This window comes from Ammospiza nelsoni, chromosome 1 (assembly GCF_027579445.1).
Source record: "Ammospiza nelsoni isolate bAmmNel1 chromosome 1, bAmmNel1.pri, whole genome shotgun sequence".
Classification (NCBI taxonomy): Eukaryota; Metazoa; Chordata; class Aves; order Passeriformes; family Passerellidae; genus Ammospiza; species Ammospiza nelsoni.
This window is the reverse complement of record NC_080633.1, coordinates 23,037,754-23,061,627: the sequence shown is the minus strand read 5'-3', so window position 1 is coordinate 23,061,627 and position 23,874 is coordinate 23,037,754.

Genomic DNA, 23,874 nt, shown 5'->3' with positions numbered 1-23,874 from the left:
TATACTATGTGCTGGTTGGATCCTGCCAAGGAGTTGAGCAGAAATCTTATTTCTGTGATGCAGCAGCAAGATGCTTGCAGTACTTTATATTGCTGTAGATGAAAGAGGCGATTTGCACCTTGAGCATCACCAAAGATGATTTCAGCACATTTTATTTCTTGTTACTGGCAGCATAACTATTTCTATTGTTCAAGTGAAAATAAGTACTGAATTAATAAAGTTCTAGAATTTTTAACCTACAAACTCGCTCTGCCTGGCTTCCTTCTAGCCAGCAGAAGTGTCAGATCAGGCCAGCAGAATCCATTCAGAATTTATAAGTTTTCTTATCCTAGCAATGTAAATGTAAAATGTCTGATACAAATCTCTTGTTTATTTCACTAGTCTCACATTCATTTTATCTGAGGTGGAAAACCTGCATATTTTAGTGTGTGGCTGTATGTTTCCTTGATTCAGAAAAAGGTATTTGGTGGGCATAGTGGGGTTTTATTTAAGACGAGGGCTAAGAGCCTAAAGGCCTACCAATTTCACATTGGAAGAGGAAGTGGTAGTTCTTCTTTTAAAATAAAAAAAAGTTTTATTTCCTAAAATCTGAAAAATTAGATTATTGATCAAATTTTCTGGAAATTTGCATATAATTAATATTATGCAAATTACAAAATGCAATTTTATGGAGGAATTGAGATAAAATAAATCTATTCTGTAGATATTATTGTATCACTATATAATCCTGGAATTCTGGCCCACTGATTTTTCCATTATATAAGATTGTTTCATGAAAACACTTTCCAATGGGGATTTTTTTCTCTCTATATTTGCATATGTCTGAAATTTAAGTACAATTAATATGAGGTCACTACAGATTAACCTAACTTTACTGGATACAGAGTCATCTGAGTGACTTCAGCAAATGATTTGTTTTAATTTAGAATCCAAAGTTCCATTTTATGATTTTTTTTAATAAACCAAAAGGATTAAGTCTTATGTGAGTAGAAGACATGGAGTATTTTGCCACATCAGCTTACCTGAATTTCTGCTTATTAAGGATAGAATTTATCATCTTATGATGTGAATCCATAATATAAAAGGGAAGAAAAATATTAAATTAGACATAGGTAGAAACAGCAAGACTGATTTAGAGAAGCATTTTTTTGGTAGAACTTTAATGAAAATGAAAAAGTAATTTAACCCCCAAACAAAATGCTGACATATACTGTGTTGAAGTGCTTCAAATGTCAGCCTCTCATCCTGAATAATTCTTAAAAAACATAGGAAAGGTATTTGAGAGCATTTGATTTTCTTATCTTCCCATGAACTGGTAAGAGCTGAAACAGTGAATTAATATATTTTTTTAAAATTAGAGCAATAGCAATATTACTTCATGAGACAGTTATTAAAGAAAGAATTACAATACAGAAGAAGGAAGAGCTTTAGTTAAGAGATGTTTAATGTCGTCATAAATGTGCTGAACTATTGACTGGCTGCTCTCATTTGTGGTGTTTTTGTGTTCCAGAGACAGATGTTTTAAATCATTTATTACCTGTTTGAAGAAGTTGATGAATAGTATGAAAAGGGGAAATTTTAGTTCTTTCCTTTTTTTCCTTCTGTAAGGATGTTTACTGTCTGGCACAATGATTATTCAATTTTCAGAGATGTTCACCACCTTCTGCTGCTGATTAAATTCCTGTTTGGTTTCTCTGCCAAATCTTCAGGATTAAATTAACAAACTCTGTCTCCTTTAGTGGGAATGACCTGCACTGACCTTGAGCTTGTACAAAATAATAATCTTTTCAGTGATTTATTGATTCAGTGCTCTTTATCTTCTTTTAAAGTAATACGCAATGGAAATGTTTGCCTTTACCTTGACTGAATTTGCAGACGTGCTCTCCTTATTTCATTATGCCAGAGACTTTGGCTCTTTATATGTAATATTTTTGTACTCTTTGTTATTATTAACACTTTTTTTTTTCTTCACAAGTTTCACTGGAGCTTGATTATGCTCAGGAAAAAACTTCATGTGATCCTTCAATCCATAATAGGGCCCAGTTTTGAAAATTATCCACATCAAAAGACCAACTTAAGAAGTTTAAGTCCTTTCTCTTTTTCCTAAAGTGAATTCAATTTTTGTTTAATTACTTCTATTCATTTTCGTTTGTTGCCAAACAGCGAGGAAACTGTAGAGAAATTATGTTTGGAGCAAATGTGAAAAGAACTTAAATTATAGTGAGTGTAAGAAACTTTAATCATACTTCCATTGCTATTTTTAACCATATTCCACTGCTATTGCTACTTTTGAATTGAAGAGAAGTATGAGTACAAACTCTCCTCTCGTTTTTGCAGGATAGATTTCTACTGGGTGGTTTTGCAGTCCTTGCATTGTATGTGTGGGCTGAGAATGCTGCCTTGGCTCATGAAATCTGATGGCCACAGCTAAGGAATAATACTTGTGATCTGCTGTGGAAAAATCTGTGGGCACAGATAGCTTCAGATAGCATCTGGAATAAAGAAAGAGAAAGGTTGTTCATAGAATCACAAAACTAAAGCTTTGAAGCCAAGAATCCAGGTGTTTCAACTAGCTCTGGTGGGCCATAAATTGACCAATGGAAATTTTTCTTAAGGAGTCAAAAGCTGTGGATACAGGAAAACTGAGACTCTGCAGGAGAACTAAACATTGCTTTGTATTTTTCTATTTATTTTCATTTCTCTCTTCTGTTGGGTTTGCCAAGGGGAAGATATTTTTATTTTACAGCATTGGTTGTCACTTCACTTTTGAAAATAGAGTTAATAGTGAGGTCTTTGTAGATCCAAATCCCATCACCCTTCAAGTGAATGTTGTTTTCCCCATTAGACAGGTGCGAAAACTTTTAAAAAATTATTTCCTTTATGCATAGCTTTGGAATGGATATTTTTCTTTTGTTGTCAAATGGATATTTTTAAAAATCTGCTTTGTTGACACGACTGCAATATGAAACCATTTCTAAGCTATTTCAGTAAATCGGTTCTTTGGTTTATCCCGGTTGCAGAGCTTCAGCAAATCCTTTTTATGTGAAATGTAATGGAAAAATGGCTGCAATACATTTCAAGCAAAAGACAAGACGAGCACTTACAGAGATCTTAAGCAACCCATTGATTTGTTGATGACACTGATGAAGGACAGAGTCCCTTAGTAAAGAGAGATGAGGTAACCACATAGTACTCTGATACTAGTGGTTTTGTGTTATCCTTGTCTGTGCACACAGATAAAAACCAAAATAGCCATCTAAACCATCCTTTAGTGCTTGTATTGATTGCTGGTTCTCAAACCAGCCCTGTTATGAATTGGCCATTTATCACTTCAGAGGAAATGAACATCCCCAGATTTTGAGCTACAGCTTCCGTAACAAAGGTCTTTTCAGATAAAAAAATCAACATGCAAGATAAAAGCAAAAATAAGAACTATATTTTTTCTAGCCTTACACGTGTGAAAGGATCAGGACAGTATACACAGGTCAGGGTGTTTGCTGCATGCATGTTGTCTGCTGCGATACTGGCTGCACTCAGAAAGTTCCCTGCAAAGCCATTTGGTTGTCTCACTCTGCAGCACCCAGGAGGGTAATAGCTGTCAGGCACTCTCTAGGACACATTCCTGTGCATTAGAGCAGTAATAAAAGTAACTACTGTGCTCAAATAAAATTTTGGTGAGGTCCAAAGGCTGTAGCTTTGGTCTGAGCTTCAAATTCCATTTAAAAATTGTTGTGTTTGCCTTCATTCTGCAACCTTCCACACTCTGCTTTTCTTGTTTTCTCTAAGTTTTATGTAAAAAGCTTAGGTTTTCTTTGACAGCACATAAATGTCACAACCATATTTTACTGATGATAACTTTTACTTTGAAGAGGGTCTCACTTTCCTGCTGTGCATTTGGCAGCTGGAAGAGGCTAGTATTATTTGCTTTACACAAGAAAATAAAGGATAGACATTTTCTAAATTGATTGTCTGAGACTTAAATACATATTGAGTTTTTTACTTAAATGTCCTGTTTTCAACAGCTATATTTTATCTCACCTCTATTTCTTTGAGGTTTGGAGAAAAAGCCTGAGTAAGCAATGCTTTTGAAAACAAGTCTTGCTTGGTTTCTAAATTAAATCTTGGTATCTTGCTGAATAGTTTGATTTTTGGGTATCTTGCTCTTGTAAACATGTCTGCTAATTTTGGTGGGAACAGCTAGCTGGTTTGGCGCTGTCATCTTAAACTCCATTCTTAATGTGATTTGGCATTCCCTGCATGTCTTTCCTGTAAGTATTTCTGTATTTGATCTCAATTATCCATTTGCTGGTTTGCTATCATTTTGCATTCTCTACAGACAAGAGACATTAGATAATTATTTTGGATTATGAACCATGTATCAGCCTATCCAACTGGCCTAGCAAAGGTTCTTATTCTGTATGAAATCATCAGAAATTACTCTGAAGGCTCTTTGAAGTGTAAAAATACTTTCAATTTGTAAAATAGGTCTGTGAAGGTATCTGGTCTTTGTGCCATTAGCCAGTCAAAAAATTAACTTACCATAGTTAGATTTCTCTGATCTTCTGTATGGACTGCGTGGGAAAACAGTTTCCTCCACAGAGAGTGCCACATCTTGGATGAAGTGTTTTGAGATGTCTTAGTGAGGTGGGATGGATTGGAACAATGCATCTCTATGTAGACTACGTAACCCTTGTGACTTTGGTCTGGAAGGAATTTTGCTGCATTGGATATATAGAAATAATAACAGGAAAAGGTTGTTAATAATAGCTATTTTCTTGAGAATATTCCTCCATATTAATTTTTTGTTGCTGTCAGAAATCAATTCTTTCCTTATTTTAAAATATCATTGCTGTCTCAAAGAAAAATAAAAATCATGACATAATGATGAGATAGACATCCTTTCACCTGAAAGAAAATTCAGTGGGTAGGGGGTGTCCCACATTATGTTAGTGATGAATTGCAGTTTCCTGTATGAAAGATTCATTGACTTAAACTTTGTGTCTCTCTATCAACAAGCAGAAGATAAGCTGACTCTGTCAGAAATGTGTGATCTAAGTGACAGGATGCCAAATACCTGGTCTTGGGAAGAATTTGCTTTCTCCTGCTGTGAATCATGGATGCCTGAGCTGCATTTTTTCTACAAGCTGCAAATGACTGTAAGAGCATCCACACTGAATAGAAGTAGACATGCACAACAGGTAGCTAAACAAGGACGCAGGACTTTTTAGGTGTGATTTTAAAATGAATCACAAGATCTTCTTATCCCTGCATGACTCTGGGAGGAGCTGCCTTTTGAGGCTCTCCCTGATCCAACAGGATTTCTGGCTTGCTCCAGCTAGAAATCAGCCAAACCATGCTTAACCAGGTCATGGAGAAAAGTCACTAAGGATGAACTTGACTTTTGCAGCTGAAAATAGGTGGGAAAAGGCTCTTTTATAATGTGTGCTTCACTGTTAAGGTACAGTCGATGTGGAACTGCTGTGTCCAAAGACAAAACAGCATTTTTAAAAGCAAAATGAATCTGAAGTTTAAATGAATTTGATTCTAAATTAATCTGATGTTTTTCATCTGAAGTGCTTGCTGCCCTTAGTTTAGTGACAAACAATGCTGTTAATTCCATATGCATGCTGTTTCAAACTTACCTTTCCCTTTTCCTCTCTATAAACTGCTCACTTGACCAGATCATAGGTATGGAGACCCTGTTGAATCCTGAACTTCAGCTTTGTTTGAAATGTAGCTTCATTAATCCAATGGCAGAAAAACCCTTCTTACATTTTTTTGCAGCCATATAATAAGTAACAAGAGAATGATAATCACACAGGATAAATAAAATTATCTGTATTTCATAGAAGGGAGTTAAATGCAACTATGTACTTTTATGATGGCTATTTTTTTCTGACAGTGTTACAACTCCCGGCTTCTTAGCCTGTTAACTTTGCTTTGCACCTGTCTCAGAGCATTCAATAACAATAAATCTCAGAGGAACCGGCTGGCTAAGGACACCCATGTATATTTCTCAATGGTATGATGACAGTCTTAATCTGATGTTAGCTCTTTGAGGACTTAAAAGTGTGGTTACTGAAAAAATGCATCTTCAAAATATCCTGAATATCTGTAGGTTAGAAATATTGTTTAGAACAGCCCTGAAACTGCTGTGAATAACTCCAAAGAATGATGAGATATTGGACAAAGCACATGATTATGGAACTACAAGTGGGTCTAAAACCCTATTTAGCTTTTTCTAACCCAAACAATGATATGAAAGCAGGTTGACCACTGAGTTAATAATAGTTTATAACTTTTCTTTGTTTCCTGAAGCAAAGTGAAGGTAATTTCAATGGTGCAGTGACTAGGACAGACAGCAAGGTGACTGGCACCTTGGATGAACACAGTGAATGCTAGGCAGCTAAGAAGATGCTGCATGTATAATTATTATGGTAAAGTTATATGCTCCAATTAAAAAAGAACTTCAGATTATGACCAACAGCTGGCCAAACAAATGCTTCCCTTTAATAAGATATAAATAATGCTGACCTGCATCTATGAAGAGCTTAGAGCTTGTTAGCCAGATGTCCTTTTTGTTGAAATTTGACATACATGTTTTACACTGTTAACACATTTCTTGTAGGCACCTGAACTAAATTTGATCTGGTTTGTGGTATAATTAATAATTTATCTGAAAGTCAAAGGAAAAAATATCTTTCTTTTGTTTGTGCCTTGACTGATATAAGACCTCCTTTTGACAATGTAAAATCACTAACACATTCTTTAAAACAAAGCAAGGAACATATTCTTGAGTTCACACAATAGCAATAAGAAATAAGTGCATTTTTATAGTTCATCTTGCATGGAACATGCTCTCAGGAGAAAATCGGAGATAAAATTTATGTTTGGAGGTGAAATGAAGGGGGAAAAAAGCAGATGTCAGTTTTTCATTCTTATTTCAGCCATCAGGATTGACTGTTGCCTGTTTATCACTGGAGCTCCTCCTCTACCATTGGGGCTCTCATGGAGAAGGCAATGGGAGCCATACATGAGGCACGTTGCATGTCCACCAGGGCTCAGTGATCATGAGGCAATGGGGAAACAAAACAAAACTGTGCTATTTTCCAAATGCTTTCTAAAAGTAATCTTTCATCAGGATGGATTGTAGATATAGGGCAAGGCTGTGTAGATTAGAACATACAATTCCAGTTGCTTGCATGTCAGTGGTGCAGTCTCAGCTTTGATAAGCAAGGTAGACCTGAAGATTGTTCTGAAGCCCACCTCCTGTTGCTGTCCATCTCAGAGTTCAGTTAAACTCTCACTGCCACCTGTCCACCCTGATTAGACTGATCTTACTGCTGCTTTTCTATGAGCTTGATGCTTTCTGCAATTTCAGAAATTGTTTCTAATTAACTTTGTTTTGGTGGTCATAAGTCTAGAGTTCTGTCAGCAGTGATCCCTCTACGCTCTGCTTCTGCTTCATAATCCTTCTAAATCACTTTCTCTCTTTGTCAAGGACTAGCCTAAAAAGTAGACTGCATGTTAAATTGGACAGAGGGCCTACTTTGGCTCTCAAAGATGTCAATGTTGATGGCATTAAGTGGGCCATGTTGCAGTAGGATGCTTTATATATCTCAGCACAGTTGAGAACTAACCTTAAGCTTGACCCTAAGTATCAGCAAGAACAGATCCTGTGTCTCCTTCTGAAGAGATTTCTTTTTGTTTCTTCCAGCAAAACCCAAGTCCTTATATTTTTTCTGTGGAAAGTATGGGCTGGAAGAATTTTCTGTTTGACTTGCACAGTTAATATTATGGATGTTGAATGCTCTTGAAGCAATGGAGCCAAAAGTTTGGGCCAACAGGAAGAGCAGGGGGTTTAAGTTAAAAGTTCAGTGGAGATGCAAATGTAAAACTCCTTTTCTCATACTGGTGTCTGAGCTTTCTTGGCTTCTGTTAAAGGAGGGCATTGAGAAATGAAATGTGGGTTTGCATCTTTGTGCTCCCTGAATTAAGTATTTTGTCTAATTTTGGACACCTGCTTTTAAGTAGTGCTTGATCTTTCCAGTCAAATAATCCTCACTTTTGTTATTTGAACTACCTTGCCTGGAGTAAATTGCTGTTACACTGAAGAATCTTCTCAAGTGTGGATGATTACCCAGTATTTGACATCTGTAGTTTTTAGCTATGTTACAAATTAATCTTTTTCTTAGAAGTCTCTTAACTTTAAAGATCTTCCTACTTACAGCAAAATGTTAGGGGCCAAATCTTCAGGTAGAGTAAAGACAATGGAAACTATTTTGATTTACAGCTACTGAAACTCTCACACAAGATATTGATTTAATATTTTGTTTCCTAATGGGAACAGAGTCTGAATAGCTTCTACGTTCTTTTTTCTTGCTCTGTTCCTTCTCCTTCTGCATATAAAAACCCATTTCATCATTTTATTAGCAAATCTTGTTGCAGTTTTTTTACACTATATAATAAAATCCCTTCAGATGGTTTATGTAAGTTCACTTATTTATTTATGCAAAATTGCTGCATTCTTCACTTTTGTCTCATTTTCCATGGTGTTCAAATTAAATATTTTATTCATTGGTTGCAGTTGTGCCCACCATGCATATTACTTAATGATGGAATATGATTGATGTCCTGTCTTCTAATTACCTATCTATACAAGCCATCTTTGTCAATACTGGTTTATTTTTCTTTTTCTTTGCCAAGAGGCAAGTGCAGGAAATCAAATAAATGTGTATAATACTGCTTCAAAATTAAGTTTATAGCATGAAATCTGAAAAGCACTATAAAAATAGTGGGAGACAGCTGGGCCAAGTCCAGGCCACTCTTGGAAGGTTTCACACTGTAATCAGTTGGGTTTTTATCAGTGTTCCCTGTAGGATTGGATGGGTAAATATTATCCACACTAAAATATATTCAACTTGAAAAAGAGTCGGCAAGTGTGCACTGGGAAATTAACATTTTAAAATTACCTCTCTTTCTATTTTAGTGCAGAGAGCTTTGTTTTAATTTTTTTAGTTATTCAAAGACTGTTTCTTAATAGATCCTACCATATATATATATATATATATATATATATATATATATATACATAAAATATCCCACTTTTATAGTACAAGGTCATAATGTATCAAATTTTCTCCATCTCAGAGCACTAAAAATATAGTTCTTGATTTTTTTATTAACTTTTTGGAGCAATAAGTTTTTCCATTTCGTACATCAGTTAGGACAGGACCTCATGCTGACTCATGCCTACACCAAGAATTAGGCTTTCTGCTCCATGATTCTTGTTACAACGCAGTCATGACATTTTTCAGTGTGTTCAATAAAGACCCTCCTCTCCTCTGAGAAAATGTTAATATTAAGGCTTTCCCAACAGTCCTAGGTCTTCACTCTTGACTGCTGAACAGTATCTGAGGGACAGTGTAAGACACACAAACTTATTTCTTATTTGGCTTCTATAGGGCCACATATAACTCTGTGTATAGGTGTAAGGTTGAAAGAAATTCTGAGTGTCACAGGCACTGTGTAACCTCAGGGCTTAAATACAGCATAAATCCATTATGGCTTTTCTTCTACACTGGAGACTATTAACATTAGCAAAGTAATTTGCAAAATACTCAGTTTGAAAAGTTCTTTTAGGATGACTGTTTGTGTGCTTAGAAAGGAACAGATGCAAAAATAATTGGCTGTATCAGGTCTTAGTGTAAGCCCTGACGTGACTTGTTCCAACAGTTCCTTAAATACCCTTCAAACTAGAATTCCATTCTTAACAAAACATTAAAGAGTTTTGTAAGAAAAGAAAATGTTGTGGTTTGTTTTGATTTAAAAAAATAATTAATGGTTCTAGAATGCCTGCAGAGAAACCCCACAAAACCCCAACAAAACAGGAGGTAAGCTACAAGGATAACAATGAATAACCACATGACTGACAGAGTTGTCATTCTTCTTTATATCATGACCATTCATAACCTGGGGGGCTTTTCACCTCAAAGTATGATGAGATAATGAAATTTAGGTACTCAGGAAAGTAAAAGAACATATATTTTATAAGAAATTATTGAAGTCTATACAGGCAGTGGTGTCCATACATTCTCTTTGCTTGTTACATACTACCTGTAAAGCACATTTGTCTCCTGCTAAACTATGTGAGCAGTCACATTTGGATATTTTTAATTGAACTTTTACATTTTTCCCCCAGCATTTGCTTCAGGCAGGGCAGAACCAAAATCTATTGAAATGAACAGAAATATTTCCCACTATTCTATGGCTTTAGGTTCATAAAATTTTAATTAACTGGCTACAAGCGCCAATCTTTTTCTGTAAGCACTTTTTTCCCAATATTCCCATGTTTTGTTTCAAAATGTAACCATGATCATTATATCCTGGCTCCTGGTCCTCAGATAAAACATGATAAACAAACTATATCCCTTGCAGATGAACAAAATCACAAGGAAAATATTTGGTTTTTTACCATTCAGCTGTTCCCCCTCTTCAAATGCACCTTCTGTTTAATAGGTCCTAGTATCTGACTTCAAACTTGTGCTTGAACAGGGGTGCTGTTGGAAAAAATGTTACATTTTCAGCTCTTGAAAGAGACACAGAATTAGATTTCAACCATTTTAAATAGTTCTCTGGACCAAAAAATTTGATTGTCCAGAAAATGAAACTTTTATTAAGTTCTTGATGTTCACAGTTCAAGAAATTATTTCTTCTATTTTTACCAGCAAAACTTACCTTTCTTAATGTTCAACATCTGTTATCTTCATTTTTGTACTTAGAAAGTCCATTTTGTAAGGTGTTTGAAATGAATGGAAAAGAAGCAAGTTCCTTTTGTACCACTGAATGAGGCACAGCAGGGGCACAATCACCTCAAATATGATTTCCCACTTTTAAGTGACACTTTGGGTTAAATTAATTCTCAATTTTTGTGCTAATAAATAAAATTTATATTTGTGATAAATAAGTTATTTGAATTTAATTTTATTTGAACGTTTGGCTAAACGAAAACATTCTTTTATCTTGTGATAGAGATTACTATAATGAGGGAGATTGTATGAAGGGTTAAAAATCTGAAATGGATCCTTACAGAAACATTAAGTGATGTAAAATAAGTTAGATGTTATTAACAGCCAGAGCTGCCTCAAAGCTCGTGTTTATTTCCCTTTTTCAAACTTTTTATGTTTAAAGTTGATAGGTGGTGATGACTATTTCAGTGTTTATTATGGGACAGTGTTCTTCAATTTATAAATTTAGGAACATTTGGTCTGACCCCTGCCATTTTAGATGTAGGGTGTGTTATAAAGGAGGGGCACTGTCAGGTAAAAAAGTTAGGTCACTATTAATTTCGTGCATGGATAAGATCCCACACTAAGTTGGAACTACAAGCCTGATACTGTGTTTGGTTTCCAGGGATCCATGAACATTCCTTGCATGCTGGACATGTCTGTTTGAATAACATGCTTTGTTTGAATAAGTCATAAATGCTGCAGTTATATCACCTTCAGTACAATTTCCAGAGTACAAAGGGGGAAGGCACATTATAATGAATGTAAAATTAACTTAAACAAAGACCTCTTGGGTTCAAGTCTGAACCTGGCTGGATAAAAGCACATTTTCTTGAATATGGGAGAAGAGCTGGAGTTTTGAATAAGATCATAATAAAAAAAAAGAATGCCAGCAATGAAAATGTTAATACATATTCAAACTAAGTTATTTTTTAAGATTTTATTGACTGTATCAGTGAAAATATTGCTTTTACATATATTTTTTACAGTGAAGTATATTTTGTTAAATAAGTTCTTTCATTTACTTCCAAATAGAATTACGTCAATTATCTCTCAAGTAAGTGAAAAAATGCTTTTAATTCTTTTCTATTGTGTTTTCACTGATCTACCACAAATAGAGAAGAATAGAAAGACAAGTACTATGCTGGTGCCCAGGCTGTGGCATCTGCTATTCCATGTGTTTTATGTCATTGACAAATGGAGAAGATTCTGTGTGTTAGTCTGAATAGAAGCTCTTCAAAGGAATGACCCATCACAAGCTGGTTCACTGGTGTTGACAATACTATTATTACCCAGAGACAATGCAAGATGAGTACAATGGAAACTTCCTAGAGTGGAGAAAATATCTGTGAATTTTTTCATCTACAAATATAATGCATGCTGCCCTGAGGTGGTTAGGACTGGATAAACTGGTAAATAGAACCAGGGGGACATATGAGAGCATTCCAATACCAGTAAGTTGGATGGCTTTTTCCTTTTTTTTTCCCCACTATTGATGTAATATACTTCACTAAAGTAAGCTGGGCTAGTTATTCAGAGAGAAAATGGTGTGGCTAAAGAAAATCCTTCAAAGTCTTCAGGCTAATCTTCCGCTTTGTGCTTTAAAGGAGGATATAAAGGAACATGAACCAACACTAAGAGAAGAATCACTTGGTTTTGTCACAGGTGCCTTCTGTTTATTTAGCCTTTGGAAGGCTGATGCATGTCTCCTCAAAGCTGGAGCACAAGATTTTGCTGACTTGTCTGTGGGTGACTCTTTATGGTCACTTCTGCCAAATCTTCCACTGCTGCTGCAGCCTGGTGTTCGAGAAACACCGTGAGGGAAGGACAGGACAAATGGAAAATATGGGAATGAAAGAAACAGCAGAGGAGATCAAGTCTCAGTTCCTTACCAGAGAGTGAGCAGAGGAGTGAAGTATATCGCCAGGTCTTTAATACAGCTCTTAGCAGGAATGTAATTCCTGTTTGTGACAGTTTCAGCCTTTCACATATATATTTGTCCTTTTGGATAATAATGTTTTGCAAAGGCACTAGAACCTTGGTTAAAAGGATTTATTTTCTGTCCTCATTTTCATTCCTTTCCTTCTGCTCTCTTTTTAAGTTACTAGACAGTGTGGTCTATGTGGTCTACAGCTCTGGTATGTTTTAGAAAATCATGCAGTAATCACAAAGCTCTTTCAAACCATTCAAGTGAGTCACAAATACCTGTCATCAGAAAGAAAAGGTATACAGTGAATTTTGATCAGATGTAATTTTTCTATTGTTTATCTGAAATGTTTATCTTGTAAGGTTTCTACAAAAATGAAAACTTATATGAAAGTCTGGATGGTATCCAGAAAAAATAGATATGTAATTCCTAACTTCAGTTCAACCAACTCCATTTTTTTTTCAGGAATGTCAGGTTCTAGTGGAAAAATACAGGAAAGAGATCTATTAAGAAATAATTCAACACAAAAAATCTGAATAATGAAAGCATTTGAGAAAATCTGGTGAATATTTATAAATAGAAGAAACAAAGATGTCAGAATGTGAATTGCAAATGCTCTGTTTTAAGGAAAATATAACCAAAAAAATACAAAAAAATCCCCCATCCTAAACACCAAAAGCCAGAAAGAAAGATTCAGGGGGCTGCTATTTGAAATGAAGGAGCAATGGAGATTGTCACATGTAATTAGGGAGGTTTATAAAGGAAAGAAGGATGCTTGAATGGTAGGTTACCACTATTATTTCAGGAATTAGATAACCAGTGCATTAAATTCTAGTTTTCTAACAATTTATTTCCCAGCATTTTACAGTAATTCTCAGAAATATTAAAAAACTAAGACTATTTACCACTGACTATATGGTATACTCTGAACAACTGATGCTGAAATAGGTCATATTTTTACATCACAAGCTTTTCCATTTGACAAACTGCTTCGTGGATTCCTCCTCGCAGGATATTTCTCTTTCTGCAACAGGATCCCAGGCACACTGTGCATGCAGAGTGTTTCAGTGAATATGCTAAATCATTGTATTGACTTGCTGCTAGTTCCACTCACTAGACCTTGCTCTTGGTCATGTAGAACACTATCAGCTTGAGAAATGCTTGCAAGGTCTAGCAAACCACTTAGGACACCAAGCACTCTGGGGACTGTGTGATGGAGTAAAGGGAAAATTCAGTCTGCTGGGAACTTAGGAGTGACTCTCCATCACAATCTTCACTCTCCGTTGTGTACAAAAATATCACAGTGAAAGATACCACAGCCTTACTGGGAGTCTCTGCATCCTAGGATGGGTATGGGACAATACACATCTACTACACAAAAATCCAGGGCCCCAGCTTTGTTCTGGAAGTCATTCTTCTAGAGGTGAGCACCAAACCTGGCTTAGAGTCAGTCTCAATCCTGAGGGTTAGAGCAGCTTCTGGAACAGTATAGCAGGAGCTTCCTGAAGGACATGTTTTATAAGTATTAAAAGCAGTGGGTCATGGCTAAAAAACAGCTGGTTGCCTTTTTGTTTCATGAAATTTCTTCCTTGTACTTTTAGTGTGGGGTGAAGTCTGGACTTTCTGCTTATCTGGGCATTGTTCTGAATCCCATAGGGTCTTATAAGGGATTTATGTACCTTACAGCTCAGGATAGCCAGTTCTGAGTGATCAGAAAAACAGAACTCTCTCTATATATGTGCCAAATCAAACAGGGAACTCCAACTTAACTCAAGGGTGTGTTGCTGTTAAACAAGGAACTATTTTCTCATAAATTTTGGGGTTAAAGATTAGTTGTCTCTGTAAGTCCTGTGTAGTTGCATAATTCTCAAGTTTTGGGAAGTTTTTGGTTGATCCAAGAATCAATCGTTGCTTGAAGGCAACAGGACATTGAAATATTGCTGTCACCACTTATGCGAAGCAAGTGAAAAAAATTCTCTGACCAAAAGTATTACATGCCCAAAGAAAGCAGGCAGTCCATTATGGTGTTTCAGCTATTCTTAGAAGGAGAAATGTTCATTCCAACATCAAGCCCAAATCTCCTATGCTGCAATTCAAGCTTTTCTGTGTCAACTTTAATGTACATTACCTCATATATATATATATATTCATGTAAATGATTGCATATAAAAATTTTTTAGTATCCTAGAAAATGTTATTGTTCCAGTTCTTCGTTAGACAAAACTTCTTTAGTTTTCCTTAATCTCCCCTCATAGATCAATAGATCATGTTCTCTACAGTTTTTTTCAATCTCTACAGTTTTTTTCACCTGAACATGATTTCATATAGAAGTTAGTTCTCTCATTTGTATACTAGAATATTTAAATTTATTCTAGATATTAGGAAAGTCTTATTAAAGTCCAGATATATCACAGCTGTGACATTTCCCTTATCCAGTTAGGCCATCAATCAAGGAAAGAAATTATGTCAACTTGACATAATTTGTTCCTGGAGTCCATGTTTTCTCTATTTCATTACTGTCTACTGCCTTAGAAAAGAATTTTTAGCAAATTGCCCCAGAGTCTTTCAAGGAAGAACAGTTCAAGGACAGGTTTTTACCCTCCCAAGCAGAGATATTTTCCCCTTTTTGAAGTGTGACATTGTGATTGCCCTCTATTTCTCTTCAGGGAATTCTACCCTTCTTCACCAGCTCTCCAAGGTAAGGGCTATGATTCAGAGATTACGGGGGTCGCTTTGTTAAGGATACTTAATTGAAAGTCATTGAACCAAGATAAATTGAAAATCTCTATCTTTTTCAATGTCCTCGCCCATATTCAGGAAGACGTGCTTATCTATCTCCTTTAAACATTTAATTTAATTAAGTATTGGATCATAGTTAACATCTATTTGAAAATTGAAAGAATGCATTGGATGCAATGGCCTTCCTCAGGTCATTCATTATATCATCTCCTTAATACTTCCTTTTACTTCTTTAATGTGTCATGTATTTGTAGAATCTTTTATTGTTGCTTGTTATGTCCCCTGTTAATTGCAACTCAGCCTTAACCTTGCTGAATTTAATGGATTTGAGCAATTCTTTTACATCCTTAAGATACATGCCCTTGTTTTCATTCTGTGTGCAGATCCCTTTTCTATTTAGAGATGTCTAAACTGCTAATAAAGTCAAAATATCTTCTACCTAGAATTCTTATCTTTGAGGTAGTTTCAGTTGTGTCATTGGCATGTTTCCAGTAACCACCAGGTCTCTCACTTTCAAAAAAACTCCACATTATCCATGCAAAAGACCAGACAATAAATAATTTCTGCTGATGTCTGCTTTCTCAAAGTGCTGTCAATATTTTGTAGCTCTTTCTTTTTTCTGTTTCCAACAGTGTCTCCTTAACCCAAATGATTTTCTGCCTCTGGCAGAATAATTTTAAAATAGCTACTGTGCTAATAATTTACCTTTCAAAGAAAAGACTGTTTCCAGTACATGCAGGAAATATTTTGAGCCCTACAATATAATTGTTCCAAAATACGTAAAGGAAAGTCATGTCCCTAGTCACCAACAGGCTGTCTCCCTTGGGTTGTTTCTAAATAACCATATCCAACAGCCTCTCCTTGTTTTGGAAGTGGAGATATTGCCTTAAAATCTCTTTTTTTCTATTCCAAAAACCATTGAAACTGTCATTCACTGTATGTGATTTTCCCAAAGTTCAGAAAGAGCTCTTGATAAACAACCCCTCTACCACAGCATCTCAGATGCTTCTCAACCCTTCCTAGGTGCTTCCTTGTATACTTACTATATTCCACTAGGAATTTGTGACCCCAATTATACAAATTAGTTAAGCCTTTGAGTTTGTTCCTCATGCCCTGGCCATGTACCTTGAAGGTATTTCAGATATTCCATTGCTTGTGATATTATTCTTTTACTTACCTCATAGTTTCTCTTTTCTTCATCTTACTTACTAGATGAAGGCTGATTTCCTCTAAGAAGGAAAATTGGCTAAAGACAGCTCTTCTCTTTTGTTCCTCAAATTTTGGAACCAAGCATGTATTATGACTGAGATGCTGTCTTATTCTCACTGTAGATTGCATATCCATTCCCTCTCCTGTCCTTCATGTCACAAACAGAGTAACTACATTTTGCAGGTTATCAGTGACAGCCCCAGGTGACAGTGACACTGCCCTGGGAGTCGTGGTAGAAAAGTAGGAGCTGTGCCAATGGATTTAAGGGTATTTACCATCTTGCAGTCTGATGAAGTACAAAACATCTAGCTATTAAATCTGGTATTCCTGCTTTGGAGCAGAGTAAGAGGAGTTACCCTAACCCTAGTACTAGAGCTGAAGTGATCATGTCTAAAAGAGAAAATGAGAGCCTATTATAAGCCATGATTTTCTTTCTTATCTAAAATCAAAGAAGAATCAGTTTTCTCCACATGGCTACATTAGAGAAAGATTTGGGGTGGCTGTGAGATAGCTTTTCTGGTATGAAGGAAAAGGATAACATCAATAAAAGTATTTGCTATGGTCTGGGTGAAGATCACATTTTTGTCTTTAAAAGAAGAGGTAGTCTGTGTGGGTAAACCAGAGCAGTGTAATTTTGCTGTTAAAAAGAAATTCATTCAGTGACTGTCTACAGAAATCCAATTGTTGGGTATTTCAGCAGCCTGAGTTACAGCTTCTCTTGGGAAGCATGAACTGAAATACAGAGCCCTTCATTCCAAGGTCAGTGACTCAGATCTGCCCCTAGGTGAAAGAGCAAAAAAACCCCCAAAACCCTTACCTGATGGCTTTTTGATGATACATGTGAAGAAAGCCAATGGATTACAATCAAACAGAGGGGTGCCCACACTGCAAAACTTCTGCCAGAGCCACTGGTGCCTCAGCAAAATGGCCAAGGACAAAAGAGTCCTGGAGAATCTCCTTCCTGCAAATTCCCTCTGGCAGCTGCTGAAGCCAGGGATGATGGACATGTACCTGTCCTAGCACTGCACTGAGCTTTCGTGGGGAGCACTGCTGGGCTGGGAAGGACAACCAGTAACTGCTCCAAGATAAAAGAATCCATATCAGGAAGCCGTGTGTGCTTGAGGTCTCACCCAGGATTAGTAATTTTTATCACGGGTATCTGAAGTCCTCCCACCCATTTTGAAATGAAAGGTAAAAGTGTTTGACAGGTTAAAGCAGTTCTGAAATCTGTCCTGGCAGAAGCCTTCTCCTGGGGGGCTGTGCCACAAAAACTTGTTTTCTTGTAGTGCCACCCAATGCGTTAAGAAGAAAAGAGGGATTCAGTGCAGTCTGCTAAGTCTGAGGATTCATCCTCAGAAATACTTATAGAGCAGCACTCCAGGGGGTTTTAGCTTTGAGGGAGGAATAAAGCTAACAGGATCACCCACAGAATTCAGTTAACCTCTCAAATGTGCTCCTGTGCTGTGCTTCAGTTTGCACTGCGGAGCAGCCTCAGAGCACGAGTCCCTTTGTGTGGAACTTATCTGGAAGATGCACTCCAGGAGTTCACCAGTGGTGAGCTGGCAGTCAGTCTGTGAGAGCAGAACACAGCTAGTCTGATGCAGAAAAACCCCATGCAATAAGAGCAGGGAGGATGCCAGGTCCTCACCAGCTATTCACTTCACAGAGCCACTTCTGTTGGTCTCTATTGCTTGTTAACATAGATGTAGCTTAGATGGACTAAGGGATTTTGGCATCCTATAGATATGTGAGTTATATTTTGCACTTAGGACCAAAAATTGTATGCAGTATATGCTTAAAAATGAGATAGAAAAAATAAAATAAAATTTTTGTTGCTCTTAGTTCAGTGGTTTTGACTACTCTGAGATCTTTATCAAAGTAAAAAAAAAAAACTCCTAGTGGATTTAATACTCAGCAATTGCCAACAGTATGTCAGGATGAAATGTATCTTTAAGCACAAAAGTATAGCAGTCTCATTCTTGGGCTGATCTAGGGAGTTCTTGAAATGACCTTGGAGGCTGAGAATGAAGAGCAGACATAGTCAAAAATGCTTTTTGCCTTCTGATGCCAGTGGGCTGGATTTGACCATTGGTGTATCACAGAACGTCACAGGCTTTCACCCTGAATGTAGGGATTTTGGTGGCTGTGGAAAGCATTTCTACAGATATGTAAGATTGAAATGTTAGTGGCTTTTTTCCTAATCTTGGCAGACTCAGGTTTTTACATTTCTGCACCAAACATATTTGCAAATATGCTTAATTGTAGCAGACCTGTTAATTATGGAAATAATTCAAGGATAAGATAAAAACCCCAGGACAAGACATAAGAAACGTCAGATTTTTTTTTCCTTTTCTGTAATACTGTGACAGTCATGTTTTATTTCATGTGGAGAAAATAACGTCAGGAGGATACAAATCACCAGTTTGCTACAGCTGAAAACAGCACAGCTGGCAGATGAGTATTTTAATGTATTTCTAGATTAAGGAAGGCAGTTTAAAGAAAACATCATGCAAAAATTCAATCTGTTATGGGTTGAAAATAAAGTTCTCATCTGTGCCATGGTAGAGTGAATACCTGCCTTATGTTTTATCATATTTCAGTGGATTATTTTCCTAATGAAGCTTGTGTCCCCCTTAAGCATTCTTCGGATATTTTGTGTTCACTTTGGCCTATAATAATGCAATGATTGAGTGCAATAGTGGATTTTCCTTTAGTAAGGCTCTATCAAAACACTTTTCTTAACAAATTAAACTCTAACTGAAAGCAATCTATGCAGGCAAGGAAAACAAAATGCTGTATAATAATTCCAATGAGCTCTTTAATTCTCACCAAATGGGATTTTTTTCAACATTAGTACAGGTTTTTTAACAGGAGGAAAATAGAAGTTTGGTTCCTGTTTATATTTGTTTTAATACCTCTTTTTCTTTTCCAATCCTTAAATAATACCTCCATATAGTAGACTTTATCTGGAATAATAGGGTTGGAGCTTAAGAGACTAGAAATCAATACTCAACACTTCATCCATGGCCCGAGATTCCTGTACTTTCAAGAAGCCCAGATTGAAGGAGAACTAGATTTTAGATACTCCTGAGAATAAGTTAGAATACAGTGGTATTAAATATGTATAAGAAATGGCATCTAAACTGCAGCACATGAAAAAATGTGTAAAGAAGGTGCAGAGAACATCTGTTTTTAGTTATGTGTACCTATTATTTGAGGTTTGGAACAGACAAGATATTTGTTCACTCCTTGTTTCACAGAGGAATGCTTGGAACCCAAGCTTGAAGTTTGGAGCAGGAGGAAAGGTGTCAGATCACTTTGCACTTGTTTGGGTCAATATGGGGTCAGTACTCACCTCCTGCACACTCTACCATAAATTGTACTGGCTGTCCATGCACCTTCAGGTAAGAATGAATTCTCTAAGGAGAGTATCCCACAGGCTAACATATCACAGGACTCTGATTTTCCTTCCTCTGTGCTCTGCAAGGGTGTCAATCTCTTCATTGCAGCCCATCATGACTCATTTTACTGTGCTAACTACTGTCTGTACCTGAGGTGCTTGAAATAAGCTAAATATAACAACAGAAAGACATCACCATGGCTTTGACTAACCTTTTCACATGATTTTTTCCTTGCATGCCTCTCTGGGAGACAGGACACAGCAGAGGACATTCACCTTTCCCTTGGCAGTAATAAATGTCCACAGCCCAGACATTGGTTGGTCATTTTTTTGTGCTCTCTGGCACCAGCTGATCTATTTAAACCCTGTTACCTTTTTGCCCACTTTTTTTCCCCTTCTGTTAGGAAGATGGCATTCTCTCTCTCTCCCTTGGCGGTGGTTGCTTTCCCTGCCTTCCCCCTCTCCATCCTTATAGGGCCTTTACTCTTTACTCACAACTCCTTTCAGTTGTGGCCCTGCTAAATGATTTATGTGGAGCTTTCCTCCTGAATCAGCCTCAGCCTTTCTTGTGTGAAGACAGTCTGGCATTCTCTCTCCTCAGTCCAAAAGGAATATTGTGAATCTCAATCAAGGACATTATTTGGGGCTAATCCTACAAACCCTATACTAAAACTCTCCTTCTGATAACCTTATCCAAGATTAGAAATTTTTTTTTAACCAAGTACATCTAGTTTTCAAGAATGGATATGGCTTGTGATATCAAGGGTTTGGATGGATACTTTTTGGGCATAATATACTAATTAAGGCTGAATGTCCCATTCCAGTTCAGTGGCAAATCCCCAGGTAAATTAGATCATGCTGATCAGCCACTGACTTTTTATCTCATTTTGTACCTTCTCCTTTTAAAGATAATCTTTCAAAGTTGAAGAACCTAATAGTCACCAAAGTGTTACCAACAGAATAAGTAAAACCATGCATGATTACTTCAGAATGATCTGACAGTTTTTAACTTAGCCTCTCACCTTTTCTCCACTCCAATAATGATACAAGGTTAGCAGCTGCATGCCCAAGTGGCATGTTATATAAAGAATATATAGGAAGAAAAAGAGATCTGCTCATTAGTCAAATCTGCAGATGACAGACAGTTATTTAGAATAGTCAAATTCAGGGTTATAAAACATGTAATGAAGTGTGTGCAAGGTCAAGGAATGCTGAATAATACAAACTCCAGGGGAATAGGACACCAGCATGGTGGCCTGCAGTGGGGAACAGAGTCCTGGCTCTGACCCCTTCATTTTGGTGCACAGGGCTGTACTGCTCCTGGCACAGCTGCAGAGCAGCGTTTCTGAAATCTTACTGAGCCACCTGAAACTCAAAATCACTGTACATAACCACTGCTCTTGTGAGAGGGATCTGCACAACTCTGCATAAAGAGAAAAGGTGCTCACAGCTGCTCTGCTGATACAAGTAAACAAGAAAGTAATGTGGATAAAGAAGAAAGTAGAAACCAGTATATACTACTGTTCTCACATGAACTACTGCTCAGTTGCCTGTTATCCTAAGGAAGGATATCATCAAATTAAAGAGCGATCAAAAAAACTGGTCATAGTGTGACTAGGTGTTTGAAAATCCCTCTAATTATGGTGCTTAAATGATGGGGAATGTCTATTTTAGGACAGACCTGTGCAGGGTTAAGGAGAGAAAATGAAAAAGACTAGCAATTTAGAGATGACAGATAATGAAATTCTGCTCACCTTACCTCATAAAAAAGGGAACAAAGAAATATTTTTCAGAAATATCACAAATTTAAAACTTGCAAAGGAAATTATTTTTCAAACTTGTTGGAATTAAGCTATGAGCCTTTTGAAGACTTATGTAACCCGTAAGACACATAGGGTTTATTTAAGAGCAATTTTGATGCAATGGAAAGGAGGTATGTAGCTGTTTTGATTATGTATAGAAATGCAACAATATAAAAGTAGAAAGAGATCAATTAAGAAAATGTATAAGGAGAAGAAAGAGCTAGAAAGGATTAGAATAGAAAGATATCACCACCTGTGGATTAGAAAGGTATTTCCACCTGTGGATTTAGCCAGGAGACTTGATTGTTGCAATTTCTGTGTCCATTGTTCAAAGGCATAGCCACAATTTTGATCCACAAAACACAGAGTTCAATGGGTTAACATCTTTATTAACATATTTATTATGTTTATTTGTGTTTATTAACATGTTTAGGTGGGAATGCCCAGGTGCCTCCCCTGGGAGGAGGGAATTTTCCCCTCTCTGTTGCAGTGCTGTGGATCTGCCATGGTGGGTGCACCCCCTGTGCTCCAGTGTCCTGATTTTCCTCTTTGATTAAATACTTTCATAGATACAGATACAAATAATAGTCCAGATGATGAGAGTAAATGCTAAAATAAAGTGCTAGAAGGAAAAGAGACCATTGTGACACATGTTTTGAGATACCTTTTAACAACCTGGGCTTGGAAAGTCGCTCCTTTGTGAGTGAGGAGTTGGTATTACACCAGCAGATAAGGCAGGGGTCCGTATGACAGGTCTGGGCCAGCATAAACATTCTCAACAGTATTGTAGCACTAGCTGAAAACACAGTGTGTGTTAAAAATCCTATGAAAAATGTCTGTTAAATATATTATTCAGTTTTGGAGGAGCAAAGTCAGTTTACTTGTATTTCATGCCAGCTGGAGCATCTGTTCCCAAGGAAGTGTGACTGAGTCCTTGACTGTGTCTCTCAGTAAGATTTGCAAAACTTTTCTGAGTGATCCCACAGAACTGGACAGGTGACGACCTGGTCATGGGCCCGATTTTTTGGAGGTACTGAACAGCCATGTATCACTCTGACTTTAGCTGGAGCTGTGGGTATTCAAGGTTTCTGGTAGATTGGAATATTTCCCAAAAGTTGAATCAATCTTTATGGAATTACATTTTTATTAGTCATGAAATGCATTTTTTTGCATTGATTATTTTTCTCCAAAAAGCGATTAAGTGATGCATGAAAGGCAGAGAAGTAACTGCATTAAATTCAAAAGGTTTAAGGAATAATAATTTGAATTATAAAGATCAACTACATTCTAAATGTAATTCAGCAGACTCAGAAATCTCTTACTACAACTTTTACAAACTTTTACTACTTGTCTTCTTAATCCTCACATAGGAATGGGAATACTCTGCATCTTAATACCCATGTAAAATTTGGTCTAACTTAGAAGTAGTTTATTTCCTTTATAGTCTACTGAGAATTCACTATTTGCTGAAGATTGCTGAAAATGAAGAAAAATATAGCATGACACACATGTCAGTAATCTGTAAGTGGGATTGCTAGGAAAGATATGAGGTAAATGTTGGAAAAAGAAGACTTCCAATGATGAAAAAATCTTGGTGTCTACAGCAGGCCTGAATTAAAAGGCTGCATACAGTCTTTTTCTCTGCTAGCAGTGAATATAATGATCAGTAGTTTTCAAATTACTGTCTGTAGACACCAAGGAATTTGCTAAGTCTGTCCTGGTTGTCAGCACAAAAAAAAAAAAAGTTAATTAACAACTTATCCAGGGATGGGACCAGTGGCAGAGGAAGCAGCTCCTGAGAAAGGCAATTATGAAAAGCGCACTGTGAGATGGAGTTTCTAAAACAGCTAAACCTCTGGGAAATTAAATGGTAATGGCACTTCATGAAGTGCCCCTGTTTTGGCTGTTCTTTTCACATTTATAACAGCTGAGAGCCCTTGTCCTAGAGACCCCAGTAACCCTGTACCAGCCCAGAAGAGATGGCAATGCTCCTAGGGAGCTCGTTGGGTG